This window comes from Hylobates moloch, unplaced genomic scaffold (genome assembly GCF_009828535.3).
Source record: "Hylobates moloch isolate HMO894 unplaced genomic scaffold, HMol_V3 SCAFFOLD_20, whole genome shotgun sequence".
NCBI lineage: Eukaryota > Metazoa > Chordata > Mammalia > Primates > Hylobatidae > Hylobates > Hylobates moloch.
Window position 1 is genome coordinate 44565490 of NW_026652295.1, and position 13994 is coordinate 44579483.

At 39.9% G+C, this 13994-nt stretch overlaps 1 protein-coding gene and 1 long non-coding RNA gene across 8 annotated transcripts in view; one reads left to right on the forward strand and one right to left on the reverse strand.

Annotated features, from left to right (window-relative positions):
- The window catches only part of LOC116460195 (uncharacterized), a 101508-nt gene that overhangs the window by 85281 nt on the left and 2233 nt on the right, over nucleotides 1-13994 (forward strand). For both annotated transcript variants that reach the window (XR_004245744.2, XR_004245745.2), the window contains one exon: nucleotides 1914-2056. This is a non-coding gene — a long non-coding RNA (uncharacterized LOC116460195). The remainder of the gene's footprint in view (nucleotides 1-1913; nucleotides 2057-13994) is intronic.
- RCAN2 (regulator of calcineurin 2) overlaps nucleotides 1-13994 on the reverse strand; it is a 290327-nt gene that overhangs the window by 29992 nt on the left and 246341 nt on the right. The gene's annotated exons all lie outside the window — the stretch shown is intronic.

A 13994-nucleotide genomic window follows, 5' to 3' on the forward strand; every position in this document is an offset into this window, starting at 1 on the left:
AAATGTCAGGGAAGGTCTTACTGCCTGTTGGGCATCCAGATCAACTTGTATCAGACCTTCAAGCCCATGTTGGTGATGCTTCCACACCCTGCTGCCCATTTCTGAGAATCCCCAGGCTGCAGCTCCCCCTCCTATCTTTGACTCCTTTGTCTGCCCACACTCTTCTCTTTTATACCAGTACAAGGACCCCAAAGAATACAATAAAAGCTTTTGCTTTTTTTATGACATTTGTGAAGATTTGAGGGGTTCTTTCTCTCATTTTCAGTTTTTTTCTTATACTCCTTTTCCCATCATGAACAGAACAAGAATTTTTCCTTGTCTTATGCAGAGCAGGTTTTTTGTCTCCCCTCATCTCTCAAGCCTTGGGATCAGCCAACTCCCAGACTCAGGGCTTCAGCTACCACTCCAAGTAGTCTCATTACGGAATTCTGTCCCAACAATACTGTGTTTTCCTGAGCAGGAATCCTGATGACTAAAATGCATTCTGTTTCCTCACAATGAGAGTACTCTGAACTGGTCAAATCACAGCTGGTAGTTTGATTAGTTTGGGAAGTTTTCAGGAATAGGAGGATTAAGAGATTAAAAACTCTTGTTTCCATATAGAGTATAATATTTTTTTAAGGACAGAATCCTTGGGTCTTCTTTGTGGCTGGTATGTTTTTCCATTTCCAGGGTGGGAGTTTCACCTTCTCATCACCTCTCCAATGCCTAAGCTTGGGCCGTTAAGGCTAGCCTTTGAAAGTGAGGTGCTTTTCTCCTTTGAGTCTAATTCCTTCTTTTTCATTGCGTATTTCATTTTTATGCTTCACATCTCAGTTTATCAGAGCGGTTTGGCCTCAAGAGACTGCATCAGGAGCAAAGAATCAAGGAGTCCAGGTTTTAGGCTTAGAGGGTGCTGACAATGTGCTACCTCTTTTGTGAGGCATTGGCAGACGTCAAGAACACCTTGCTCCCACTGATCCTCAATGGAGGGCTCCAGGCACTAACTCCTACCAAGTTAGAGTTGGCCATTGACATGGAACTCTTTGATATTCCTTGTTTTGGGCTTAGGCTGAAAAACAAAAGGAGCTCTTGCACCAAACCTAGGGTGTAGCCCAGAGCTCAGGGACGAGGGTTTTCACTGGATCATATGGGGCTTAAAGTCCACAATGATGATAATAATAAACAGCTGACATGTACTCAGCATGTCCTCTCTTTTCATGCCTTTTGGGAACTTTATTTGTAGGGGTGACAGTTGTCCAAGAATAGGGACTTGCTAGCCTTCTCTATTTTTGTTTCCATTAGTGACATTACAAACATATCATTTGCTGAGACAACAGGATACCAGACCAAATTAGTTAGAGGCAGATCCAGCACAATGAAGCCACCAGATGTACATTGAGGCAAAACAGTGTCACCAAAAGCACTAGCTGTAGGAATTCTCCGCCTGCCATTACAGAAAATCTTCTGTGGTCTTGATGCGCAGGTTCTCACCAGGGACACAATAATATTTTGTTGTCCTCTGGCTGCCATTTTTCTCCAGTTCTGTTACCCAACAAATCCAATAAATTATTAACTTCTCCTTGATCATTAGTTCTCTTTGTAGCGTCCTGTTTGAATAAAGTTCTACAGCAGCGATCTCAAGCTCTTTGGTTTCAGGACCTCTTTACACTCTTAACAATTATTGAGGATCCTAAAGAATTTTTGCAAATGTGGGTTTTATTTAACAATGTTTATTGAACTAGAAATTAAAACTGAGAAACTTGAAAATATTTATATATAAATCTATTTAAAAGTAATAATAATAAGCCCTTTGTTTGTTCACATAAACTTTTTAATGAAAAATAACTGTTTTCCAAAAGAAGAAAAAGTTTAATGAGAAGACTGACATTGTTTTACCTTTTTGCAAACCTATTTACTTTCCAAATTAATAGAAGACACCTGGAATCTCATATCTGCTTCTGCATTCAATCTATTGCACCAAGTTGTTTTGACTGAAGGGTATGAAGAAAAACCGGCCTCATCCAAATATGTGGTTGGAAAAGGGTGGAGTATTTTAACAGCCCTTCAAATAATTGTGAGTATTCTTCCTTGATATCTCATCAAAACTCAATACGTAGTAGTTTCTTAAAGTATACTGTGTAATCACATAACATTTTATATGATTTCATTAAGATCCATTTATCTATTTTTCACTTTGAATAAATTTTAACCCATGCAATGATTTCATAATACTGTACATTAATCATTTAGACAATATTGGTTCCCTGAGTTATATAACTTTTCCAACTTGACCAATTTCAATACAGTGTTAAAAATCACATTCATTAATACTATAGTTTGGTGCAAAAGTAATTGCGATTTTTGCCATTACTTTTAATCTATCTACCGTCTATCTTATCAAAAAGTCTTTAGAAATTCAAAAGCTGTGGAATTCACATTGGTGGATACAAGTTTTCCAAAATTTTAATTTTTGCTTGAAAGCTCATTCTTTATTATTGGGCAACACGCACTTTCAGTTATTTTTCTTATAGTAGCAGATTCATTTCATTCATTTTTGAGAAATTGTCTGCCAAATACCAAAGTGTCCATAACTATACTTTGCCTGTCAGTTGTTTCTTCAAGTAAAAATGGTGTTCCATGAGAAAAGTACCAAGGGCAGCTTAGGACAGCTTAGAATGTTTCCTCCAGTCAAACATTGTATTTCCGGATGTCACAGAAGTGCTTCTCATGTGTACTTTCCATTTTGTTACTCAGAATATTACAAAGGTGTGTGCTTAAGGGTAAAGGGTTAAAAAAAATGAATAAAACTTACTGCCTTATCAAGGACATTTCTAAGTAAAATTGGCATTTTCTTTCTTTTTCTGCTTTTTTTCTTTTCTCTTTTTTTAACTGTGAGTGTGTGGCTGTGAAGAATAGAAATACAGTCATGCACTGCATAATAAAGTTTTGGTCAACAATGGACTGCATAGCTGACTGTGGTCCCACAAGATTATAATAACATGTTTTTATACTTATGTGTAACAACTGCCTACAGAATTCAGTATAGTAATATGCTGTACAGGTTTGTAGCCTAGGAACAATAGGCTATACCATAGAGCTTGGATGTGTAGTAGGCTATACCATCTAGATTTGTGTAAGTGTACTCTTATCATGTTCACACAATGAAATCACCTAAGGACACATTTATCAGACTGTATTCCCGAGGTTAAGCGACACATGACTGTACTACTAGCACAATTTGGTGGCACTGCACTGATTCATGCTAAAGTACCAGCAGTTTTAACTGCCATTGCTTTTGCACCATGGGTATAAATGTCAACACAATTTAAAAGGTAAATGATACCTTTGTATTACTATGAAAATAGTTTTGACAACATAGGAACTGGTACTGGGATCCCTCATGAGTCTATAAACCACGCACTGAACACTGCTGTACAATAGGATCTCAGAAGTAAGGATCCAGTTGGCTTGGGGAAAGACAGGAGGTCTAGTGAGACCCTTAAGTGTACAACATAATGGTCAGAAAAGAGCTGCCCTTCAAGGAAGTGTGATAATACTGGTATTGAATGCTGCAGGAAGGTCAAATAGGGTGAAGATGGAGATGACACCACTGGATTTGACAAATGGGCCGATGCTGATGACCTTACTGAGAAAGCTATTTGAACAGATGTGTAATGGAAATAGATTAATTACAGATGGAGGAGTGAAGGGCAGAGAAAAAGCTGGAAAAAGAGTTTGGCAATGAAAACCAGGGAGCTGGGCTAACTACGTGGGAAGTCATGGTCACAAGCAGATTTTTGGTAGTGTGGGGAAACACTTATTGGCTGAAAAAATGAAACTAACGAAGAGGGAGAGAGAAGAGATAGTAAGGATATGTTGAAGTCTGAACCCCAGGACCTCAGAACATGACCTTGTTTGGAAATAGGGTCATCAAAGATGTAATTAGTTAAAAAGATGTCGTACTGAAGTGGTGTGGGACCCTAATCTAAGTTGACTAGTGTCCTTATAAGAAAGTCATGTGAAGACAGAGAAACATAGGGAGAGTGTCCTGTGAAGACAGTGGAGTGGAGTGGCACCTCTGCAAGCCAAGGAATGCTAAATATTTCTAGCAAACAACCAGAAGCTAGGAAGAAGCAAAAAAGGATTCTCCTATGGGATCCAGAGGTATTGTGGCACTGCTGAACCTTGGCTTTGGACTTTAGCCTTCAGAATTGTGTGGTAATAAATTTTTATTGTTTTAAGCCACTCAGTTTGTGGCACTTGGTTACAACAGCCCCAGGGAACAAATATAGGCAGTCTTGCAGACCTACAGAACCAGATGACTCTGGGAAGAATACAGAGCACCTAATATAATTACACCATTTCCCCCCCAGGAGACGAGGAAGTGGATATTTGGGTCATTCCAAGGTGATGAGTACAAGACAGGTGTGTGTGTGTGTGTGTTGAGGGATAGGAGAAGAAAGATGAAGGAATAACTTGAAAGGCTTCGCAAGGAGGCAATGAGATGCCCGACTATGAGAGGTTGTGAGGAAAGAAGAGAAGCCAGGAGTATCACATTCAACTGAAAGAATGGGAAGATGTGAGACTTCAAGGTTCTGAATGAGTTAGAAAAATAAGTTTTGTAGGAATGACATAGTGGGAAAAGTAGAAGACAAAAAAATTGTAAACCCAGAAGATAATTTTGTAAGTTTAAGGTTTCAGAAGGTTTTCAGTGTTAGATGCCCTTAGGGTCAACATGAGGCACATGAATGGAATTGTGATGGATGACAGGGTGAGGATGATGGGAATAGAGGCTAAAGAATAGCGAGGTGAGAGGATTGCACGGTGAACACCTACTCAAGAGGACAACAGGAAACAGAGTTGAGGGACAACCATGAGCCAGATAAGCTGCGTGAGAAACAGGAGGAGTGACCTGAAGAGCCACAGGGTATGGCAGCACAGACAGGAAGAAAAGAGTTCAACTGGAGGGCAGGGGCTTCACGGAGATCATCTATAAAAAGGGATGGAACAGCAGTCTAGAAGCATAGGGGGAAGCCAGAGAATTCTAAGCCTAATATTCTGGGCTTGAGAGGTGGGGAACTGGAGAATAATCTGCCTAGCAATGTGTAATTGCTAGGGAATAAGCATTGCCCAGAGCAATTAAAGACTTGGTAAGGAGAGGATGTGGAATGATTATTGTAGAGCACAAATGGTACTCTGAGAAAATCAATAATGGACTCTAGAGAAGAAAGTGGGAGAGGTTAGAATAGGGGTTGGAGGCTGGGCACGGTAGCTCACGCCTGTAATCCCAGCACTTTGGGAGGCCGAGGCAGGAGGATTGCCTGGGGTCAGGAGTTCAAGACCAGACTAGCTGACATAGTGAAACCCTGTCTCTACTAAAAATATAAAAATTAGCTGGGCGTGGTGGCACATGCCTGTAATCCTTGCTACTCGGGAGGCTGAGGCAGGAGAATCGCTTGAACTCAGGAGGTAGAGGTTGCAGTGAGCCAAGATTGCACCACTGCACTCCAGCCTGGGTGACAGAGCGAGATTCTGTCTCAAAAAAGAAAAATAAATAAAATAAAATAAAATATGTTCCAGGTAGAGTGTCTGAAGATGTGAGTGTGCTGCTTACCAAATAACAAACACAGATCCAGACCGAACTCAGGCCATATTTGAAATAAAATGATTATATAGTGTCAAATATGAACATTTGTGGATGTTAAGGCTTCTACTTCTACCTTTAGATGTATTTGCTTTTCTTAAGTAGTCTGAGATGTACGCACACGGGTATTTCTTGCTGTCTTAGAGAGGCTTACTGTGGTTTTCCTTAAATCTTATTCACCTCTACTATAATTATTTGTTTCTTATTTGTTCCCCAGATTTTTAAAAAGACTCAAACATGTCTTATAAAGATATATTATGGCAAAATAAAATAAAGTAAAATAGAAAACACAAAGAGAAAAAGGGGGAAACAAGTGTAGAAACATACATTGAAGCCAAGGAGGATGTCTGTTCCGAAAAGCTGAAAAGCTTCTCATAGATCCTTGAATATCGCAATGAGTGGGCCAACATTTTGCCTGTAATCTTTCTTAACATTAACAGGATAGAGTAACCCTCATCAGTTATACAGTTCACAGGGTCTATGGAATAAAGATGGGCCTGATCTAAAAATCAGGCAGAAGGATCTCTCCAGCATCTTCATTAAAAGATGTTGTCATGTGGAGAGCACTGTCTTCAGTAATTACAGAACATGAAACAAGCAGCGATTGGTCTGTTAGAGTTTCCAATCAGAATGTAAGAAAGTATTATTATTTTTTTCAATCAATAGCTTTTAGCAGTGACCTCAGTACTCAGGAAGTGCTCAATATGTTCTATTTGGTCAATATAAAACCCCAAAGTGTTTTATAAAATATTAGGATATTAAAATACTACCCTCAATTTAACTCTAAATCAGACAGGTGGCAGACAAACCATAACTTCTAAAATGTTATCTCACTGAATCCTCAATAAGTCCTTTGAGGGAGAATTGGAAGTTTTGTTGTCCTTGAGAAACCCAGTGTATTAGTCCATTCTCACACTGCTATAAAGAAATACCTGAGACTGGGTAATTTATAAGGAAAAGAGGTTTAATTGACTCACAGTTCCACATGGCTGGGCAGGTCGCAGAAAACTTAACAATCATGGTGGAAGGGGAAGCAGGCATGTCTTACATGGCAGCAGGAGAAGGAGAGAGAGTGAAGGGGGAAAAGCCCCTTATGAAACCATCAGATCTCGTGAGAACTCACTCACTATCATGAGAACAGCATAGGGAAAACTCTCCCCATGATCCAATCACTTCCCTCACTAGACAGGTGGGGATTATAGGTCCCTCCCTCGACATGTAGGGATTACAATTCTAGATGAGATTTGGGTGGGGACGAGGAGCCAAATCATATTACCCAGAAAGCAACGGAAAGCCAGAAAAGCTAATCACGTACACTAAGTCACACAACTAGCCAATTAGCAAAACCAAAACTAGTGAGTTCAAGTTACTTATACTGCATAAATATCACTGATACATTCAGAGGAGTGAGAAGTCTCCAAACAGGAATAAGAAAACCAGCTTTCCTTGTCAATCCAAAAGAACAGTGCTGACCTTGAAGAAACAGCTACTAGGGAAGTCCAATGGTGCTTTTATCTGCTTTCCAAATGATGCTGTATGCTTTATATATTTTTCAGTTTTCACAATTATGATCCCTTTGGGCATAAATTGCTTTAATAAGAAATTCGGCATCTCTCAAAATCACAAGGCTCTCATCTTTCAGATAATACCTACTAGAAACTGCCAAAGAGTAAAACCACTCCTTTAGGTTTATCACTTCTCAATAGATACTATTGACAAGCCATGGGCAAATCCCATGTTGAGGAACCACTCTGGATGTGATGGGCCTCTCAGGAGGACTTCCTGGACAGGATGCAGACTGCTTATGTGATGGGCATAACTGGCGTGCATGTGAGAGTTCCCACAGCTGGACTTTAACCTATCAGGATTTCTTAGGCCAGCCAAACTTGTATGAAATTATGCTTTGTTCCATTTGTGGTCCTGATGGTGCCTAAATAAAAATCATTGTGAAAAGAGGAACTGCAATCTTTCTTCACTAATAAGAGAAGCAGACATACATTGTGTCATATAACTGCTTCAAGGAAAGACAGCTTGCTGGTAAAGGTATAGAAGCCTTTATCCTTTCTCCCTGGAGTTCTTGTGAGAGGCAAAGATCTAATACTCAGCCGCAAACTCTAGAAGAAGCCACTTTGTTCTAAAACCTCATGGACTCATCACACACCTCTCTCAGTGGAGCAAGTTCCATGATCCATGTTCCAGTCTATTATTTCTTTCCCAGTAGCGGTCCTAAAGTTCACTGTGGCTGAATAACATTGCTATTCAAAAGTATATTTTTAGTTTTCTTTAGTTAAGGAAATCTCCATTTCTCTGATTCTACTTAGTCATCATCTAAACATTTAGAACTTGAAAAAACTCCAAGCCAACAAACAAACGAAAGAACCCAAATGCCTCCAATACAAACAAAAACGTGTATGAGGACTATTAACTGGAATAAACTTTGAATGAGGGAGGCAGAGCGGGGGTGAATCCAAGTATTATGTAACCTGAAGATTTCACACCTTGGGGAGCCTTCTTTAAGCAAAATAATAGAAAACTAAGCACAGATATAAAAAATTAGCCTGGCACAGTGGTGCACACCTGTGGTCTCAGCCACTCTGGAGGCTGAGGTGGGAGGATCACTTGAACCTGGGAGGTGGAGGTTGCAGTGAGCCAAGATCATGCCACTGCACTCAGCCTGGGTGACAGAGTGAGACCCTGTCTCAAAACAAAAACAAAAACAAAACACACAAAAAACAACTAAGCATAAACATTGGAGGTTTGTTTTTTAAGAATGAGAACAAAAATAGGAAATAACTTTTGCAAATTTTGCAAAAACACATAACCACATGAACACAATGCTAGGGCTCTACTAAGTCTTGGTAAAGACCATGCAAATGAGGGGCCCTAAAGCTGAAGCTTCATTTAACCCCCGGGAAATATGCCCAAGAGAGTGTGAAGTATGTACTGTACAGTCACAAAATAATCTGGAGTCCAGGTTTTCAGAACAGCTAAAACAAGTACAGTGTTTCTATCACTGTACTGTACAGAAAAAAAAAACAAAACATTGGTTTTTCTATACTCTCACATTACTTCATTTCTGGTCATTAACACATGGAGTTTTTCTCACAGCAAGCAATTCTCCAGTTCTCTGTAGACACCCACTGGATGTCTTACGCTTTAACTCAATTCTGACTCTATCTGCCTGAAGATAGTGCCAGATCCCAAAGGTTAAGGACTCAGTACTCCAAGACTGCCCCACTTTGGACACTAATTGCATGTCCAGGCTTTGCTTCGGACCCAGTAGTTACAAATTGGAAGTTCCCACAACCCCCTCCTCAGGTTCGATCATTTGCTATAATGGCTTACAGAACTTAGGGAAGCACTTTACTTATGCTCATCCTTTTATTATAAAGAGTACAACTCAGTAACAGTCAGATGGAAGAGATGCATAGAGCAAGGGATGCGAGAAGGGGCACTGGGCTTCCATGCTCCTCTCTGGACTAGACCACGCTCTAAGTACCTCCACATGTTCAGCAACCTGGAAACTCCCTGAATGCTGTCCTTTGGGTTTTTATGAAGGCATCCTTACACAGGCAGAATTGATCACATCATTGCCAATTGGTGATCAACTCTAACTTCAGCATCTCTCCCCTTCCCAGAGGTCAGACAGTAGGCTGAAAAGCTGAAAGCTCTAACCCCATCCTGAGGCCACCCAGGGCCCCTAGTGTTCTCATTAGCATACAAAAACACACTTATCACTGAAGAGATTCCAGGGGTTCTTGGAACTGTGTGCCAGGAAACAGGGAGGAAGACAAAAAATATATTTCTTATTATATTCAAAATATTATACTCTTAGCTGATGAGGGTCAATTCCCTAAAAGGTTTAATCACCAGAACAAGCCATGAGACTTGAATCCGCAAATTTTAAGTCAACACACCCTATTATAGATGGCTGAGTACATCCTTTCCTTGCCTAAATCCACTCTGTAAGTACCCAAGGTGGAGACTGAGGAAGAGGAGCAAGTCGGGGGATTGCTTGGAACCTGTCCTGGAAGCTGTTCATTAAGTAGGGGCAGGTGAATGGACCAAGAGAGGAACCGAAAAGCAGCATAGTTTGCAAGCCTAGGGCTCTTGTTGTTCTGACTCCATGCAGTGACTGCCCATCCTTTGGGTGAGTGAGACCCTCTCATCACGTGAACCCAGGGCTTGCTCTGGTTGGGCACTCACCAGAGGCTATGGAGCCCGGCTATGCCGAGCAAGGTACCATTTGTGGAGGCCTGCAAGTCTCTTACCTGCACCAGGACACTTCTAAGTCTCCCAGTGGGTCTATGAAAATGTAGGAGGTAGCAGAAAGGAGCTCTCTCACATGTCCCCAGGATGGGGAGGAGGATGGACCAGGCATACTAAAGACCTCTGAGTGAGTAGTTATGAATACAGATCTCTGTTACATGCCACAAAATTGGGCTTCTGTGCATGGTAATAAATACTTTTTATGCAAAAGAAGGATCTGACAGTCCTTTTATAGCTGCCACATTTCAGTTTACCTCAATGGCTGCCTTGACTGAGGGCATTTCCTAAAAGCTGACAGCTTCAACCTTCTCTGGCCCATCAATTCCTCTTCTCTGATCATTAATCTGTACAAACGTCTGTGGCTGTCATCAGCCTTGATTAGATATAGGCTCTAATTGTGCATGTGTAATTGATGAAATGCACAGCCTCTCTTACACAGCTTATCCAGTCTCACAAGAGGACAGGAATTTTACTTTAAATTCATTTAAATATTCATTTATCTATAAGATACAGGTAAGAAGAGGCAGTATAAAGTTATGTTACTAGCAAACTCTAGAGCTTCACTACCTAGTTTAAATGCTGGTCCCAGCTGTGCAACCTTGAACAATGTACTTACCCACTGATGCCTCAGTTTCCTTATCTATAAAATAGAAATAATGACAGTATCTACCTCATAGGGGTATCCTGGCTGTTAATTAGTATATTTATATCACTTTAAAAGGTGCTGAGCACAGCAAGTGTGTGTGAGCTATTATTTATCCCAGATTGGAAGATAAACATTTTGTTTATATGCCTGTATTTGGCTTATTAGCTGTACATCCAAATCTCCCTATATCCAGAACCAAGTATATTATATCCATGTCTACATCTATCTATATATTTATATCTATACTTGTATCTGTATATAATCTTCAAAGATTGTAAAGAGCAATTATAGGAATGTCAGCAAAATGTCTCCTATGAAATAAACTCTAATTAAACTATCTTGATTTTATTGATGTTATTATCTATTTAAAATGTAGAGCCCAAATTAACCACAAAATTTCTTTTTAACAACATGATAAGTTAAATAATTCTAAGGAGGAAATCAACTGTGTAATTGCCTTCAATCCTTCCCTTTGGGGATCCTGCACCACTAGCTGGAGCTCAGAGAGACAGTGAGCAAAGGATAAAGACGCCAGTGACTATTGAAAACATCAGAAGCTCACACACAGAGTAGGTAAGCCCCTCCTATCTGGTTCCTTTCTCCTCTTCTCCCAACACACCTCTACTGTCTTTTAGACAAACCCATCTCCAGGCCTCCACACCCCATATTCAATTGTTTTGCTGAGATTTCCAACAGGTGTCTTCCATGTAATGGCCCAGAAGCCATTTTTTTTTTTTTTTTTTTAAGCTGGGGCCTCTAAATCTGCCACTCATCCTATCACAACAAATGGCCCCCTCTACCCATTTGCTTAAGCAGGCAACCTAAATGTTATCCTGATCTCTTCCTTCTCCCTCACTTCCACATCCCACTACTCAACAAGCCCTATGTTCCCTGGATCTTTCATTACGTCTCCCATCAGCCCCCTGTTCATCCTGCCATCAATTTTGTGGCTTTCCCTATGACTGCACTTGCTCTCCCTGTTCTCTGTCTGGCCACCCAAGAATCAACCTTGGAAGCCTGCTGCTAGAGAGGTCTTTCTAAAAGAGAAAATTCTGGGCTGGATGCAGTAGCTCATGCTTGTGATCCCAGCACTTTGGGAGGCCAAGGTGGGAGGATTGCTTGAGTTCAGGAGTTTGAGACCAGCCTTGGCAATATAGTGAGCCTCTGTCTTAAATAAATAAATAAATAAAGCAAAAGAGAAAATTCTGATTATACCATTCCTCTATATAAAATTCTTTAGTGGCTCCCCATAGCTTTTAGAATAAGGCTCTGCTTGGCATTAAAGGCCCTTCATACAATGGCCATCACCCACCCCACTAATCTCATACCTCTCCTTTGCTTTTGTTGCCTATATTCCAGCCAAACTTCTCTTTACAGGTTCCCAAAGGCAGGTTATTCTGTGCCTGCAAGCCTTCTCATTTGCTCTTTCTTCTGCCAGTAGCAGCCTTTTCCTGCAGATAACTTTCTAATTGTCTCTCAAGTCCTAGCTCACATCTCAAATCCAAGAAATCTGTCCTGAATCCCATTAAGGTTTAGACATCCTTCTGCTGTGCTCCCATAACAGTGTTGTTAGTGAGGGCAAATGTGCCGTCATTAACTGGATTACAAGAACTTCAAGGGCAGTAATGGTGTCATTTTTGTGTTTTGCTCACATATTCATTATTGAGTGCCAACTGTGTGGCATGCAGATGCCTACACTTTGGAAAGGGCTCACTTGGTGATGAAATGAACGAGACAACCTTGAGAGAACAGTCCTCCCCTCCCACACACTACCTTTTGGTGAATTTGTTCTTTTCTTCAAAGTTATCCTTCAACCAAAGCAACAAATGCACACTGAACATATGTATTAAGATCCTCCATAATGTAATGAAACAGGGATGCCAAAATAAAAATTATACAAATTTCTTCCCAGAAGTCTTTCTTGACTACTCCCCTACCAAATACCCTTCTTCTATTGAGCTTCAATCTCCAATTCCTCTTACTATTTAAAATATTATGAATATATTTCAGAATAATGTGTCATCAGAGAGTATGTGTGTGTGTGTGTGTGTATGTGTGTGTGTGTGTGTGTGTGTGTGTGTGTGTGTGTGTGTGTGTGTTGTGTGTGTGTGTGTGTGTGTGTGTGTGTGTGTGTGTGTGTGTGTGTGTTAGTATAGGGGGGTGGTCAAGGAAGAAATGGCCTGTAAGAGATGGATAGAATTTGTATGTGTGGAAATAAGTGGCAGTGGAAGACTTCAGAATTCTCCAGGCAGGAGAGCAGCATTATCAAAGATTTAAATATTTACCTTAATATGATGTTGTTTCTAAAAGAAAAAAGGTATTTTAAGGAATTAGGAAGAGGATAAAAATAATAGTTAGCCCTAAGCCATATTTTGCTAGGAATGGCCTTGTTTGTTGCACAATAACATCTGTTATTAAATACCCACAGAATCATAGGAAACATAAATCAAATGAGATTTGAGATTTCGGTATTTTAACAGTCAGCACTCACACATTTTTTTACATTTATTTAATAGCAAGATGCTTCACTGAATACATTCCATTTGAATTCTAAATGATGGGTCATGAGCCTGCTGATGCAGATAGGCAAACTGCTCACCAGCTTGAAGCCTCTTTAAAAAATTACCCCTTTGCAGAATGCTACCCAGTGTTGTAGCTGAAAGTAGAAAATGTACTTCTAAAAACGAGCAGTGTTCTACCTTCTCAACATTGGGATGAAGGCTGTTTTAAAATCGGGCTGTCAATAATTGATGAGGACATTTTTAGTAAGTTTAATGTTAAATTAAAGGGCCAAATCCTAAATATGTTCCATATCACGTCCTTCTGAAGACAGGCAATTTAAAATTTAATCCATTCATTTTGCCATTTGGCAAATGATCAAAGTAAGCTTTTCAAAGGCAGCAGGGTATCCTTTAACTTATTTTTCCCATGAAATTAAAATGGCATTTGCATTCTTTTAAGATGCAGATATAAGGAACTTCTTATGATTCAATCATTAAATTTAGAAAATGTGCAGCTTGTTATACTCCTAATCTCTTTTCCTCCTCTCCATCTCACCTTTTCTATTTTGTTTTCCTCTGTACTTTATGTAATGACATAAAAAAGAATGTATATTAATGATGAAACCTTACATACAATTAAATCCCTCATGTTCAAATTCCTTAAGATTTGACACAAAAATGATTGTTTCAACCCATCACAGATTCAGGACACAAGAGACCTGAAGGAAAGCCTTTCCAAATTGAAACATGACAGTCTACATCTATCATGGCTGAACTGGATTTACTAGAAACAAAACCGACTCTTCGGCTATGGCTAACACTGCCCAAAATTTGGGAATGCAATTTTGCACAGTGGTTACATTTTCATGTGGGAATTTATTAGATATGACTTAGGTTAAAATGCTTTCTATATGCCAAGCCCACACTAGGCCCCTCACATATGCTAATTTAT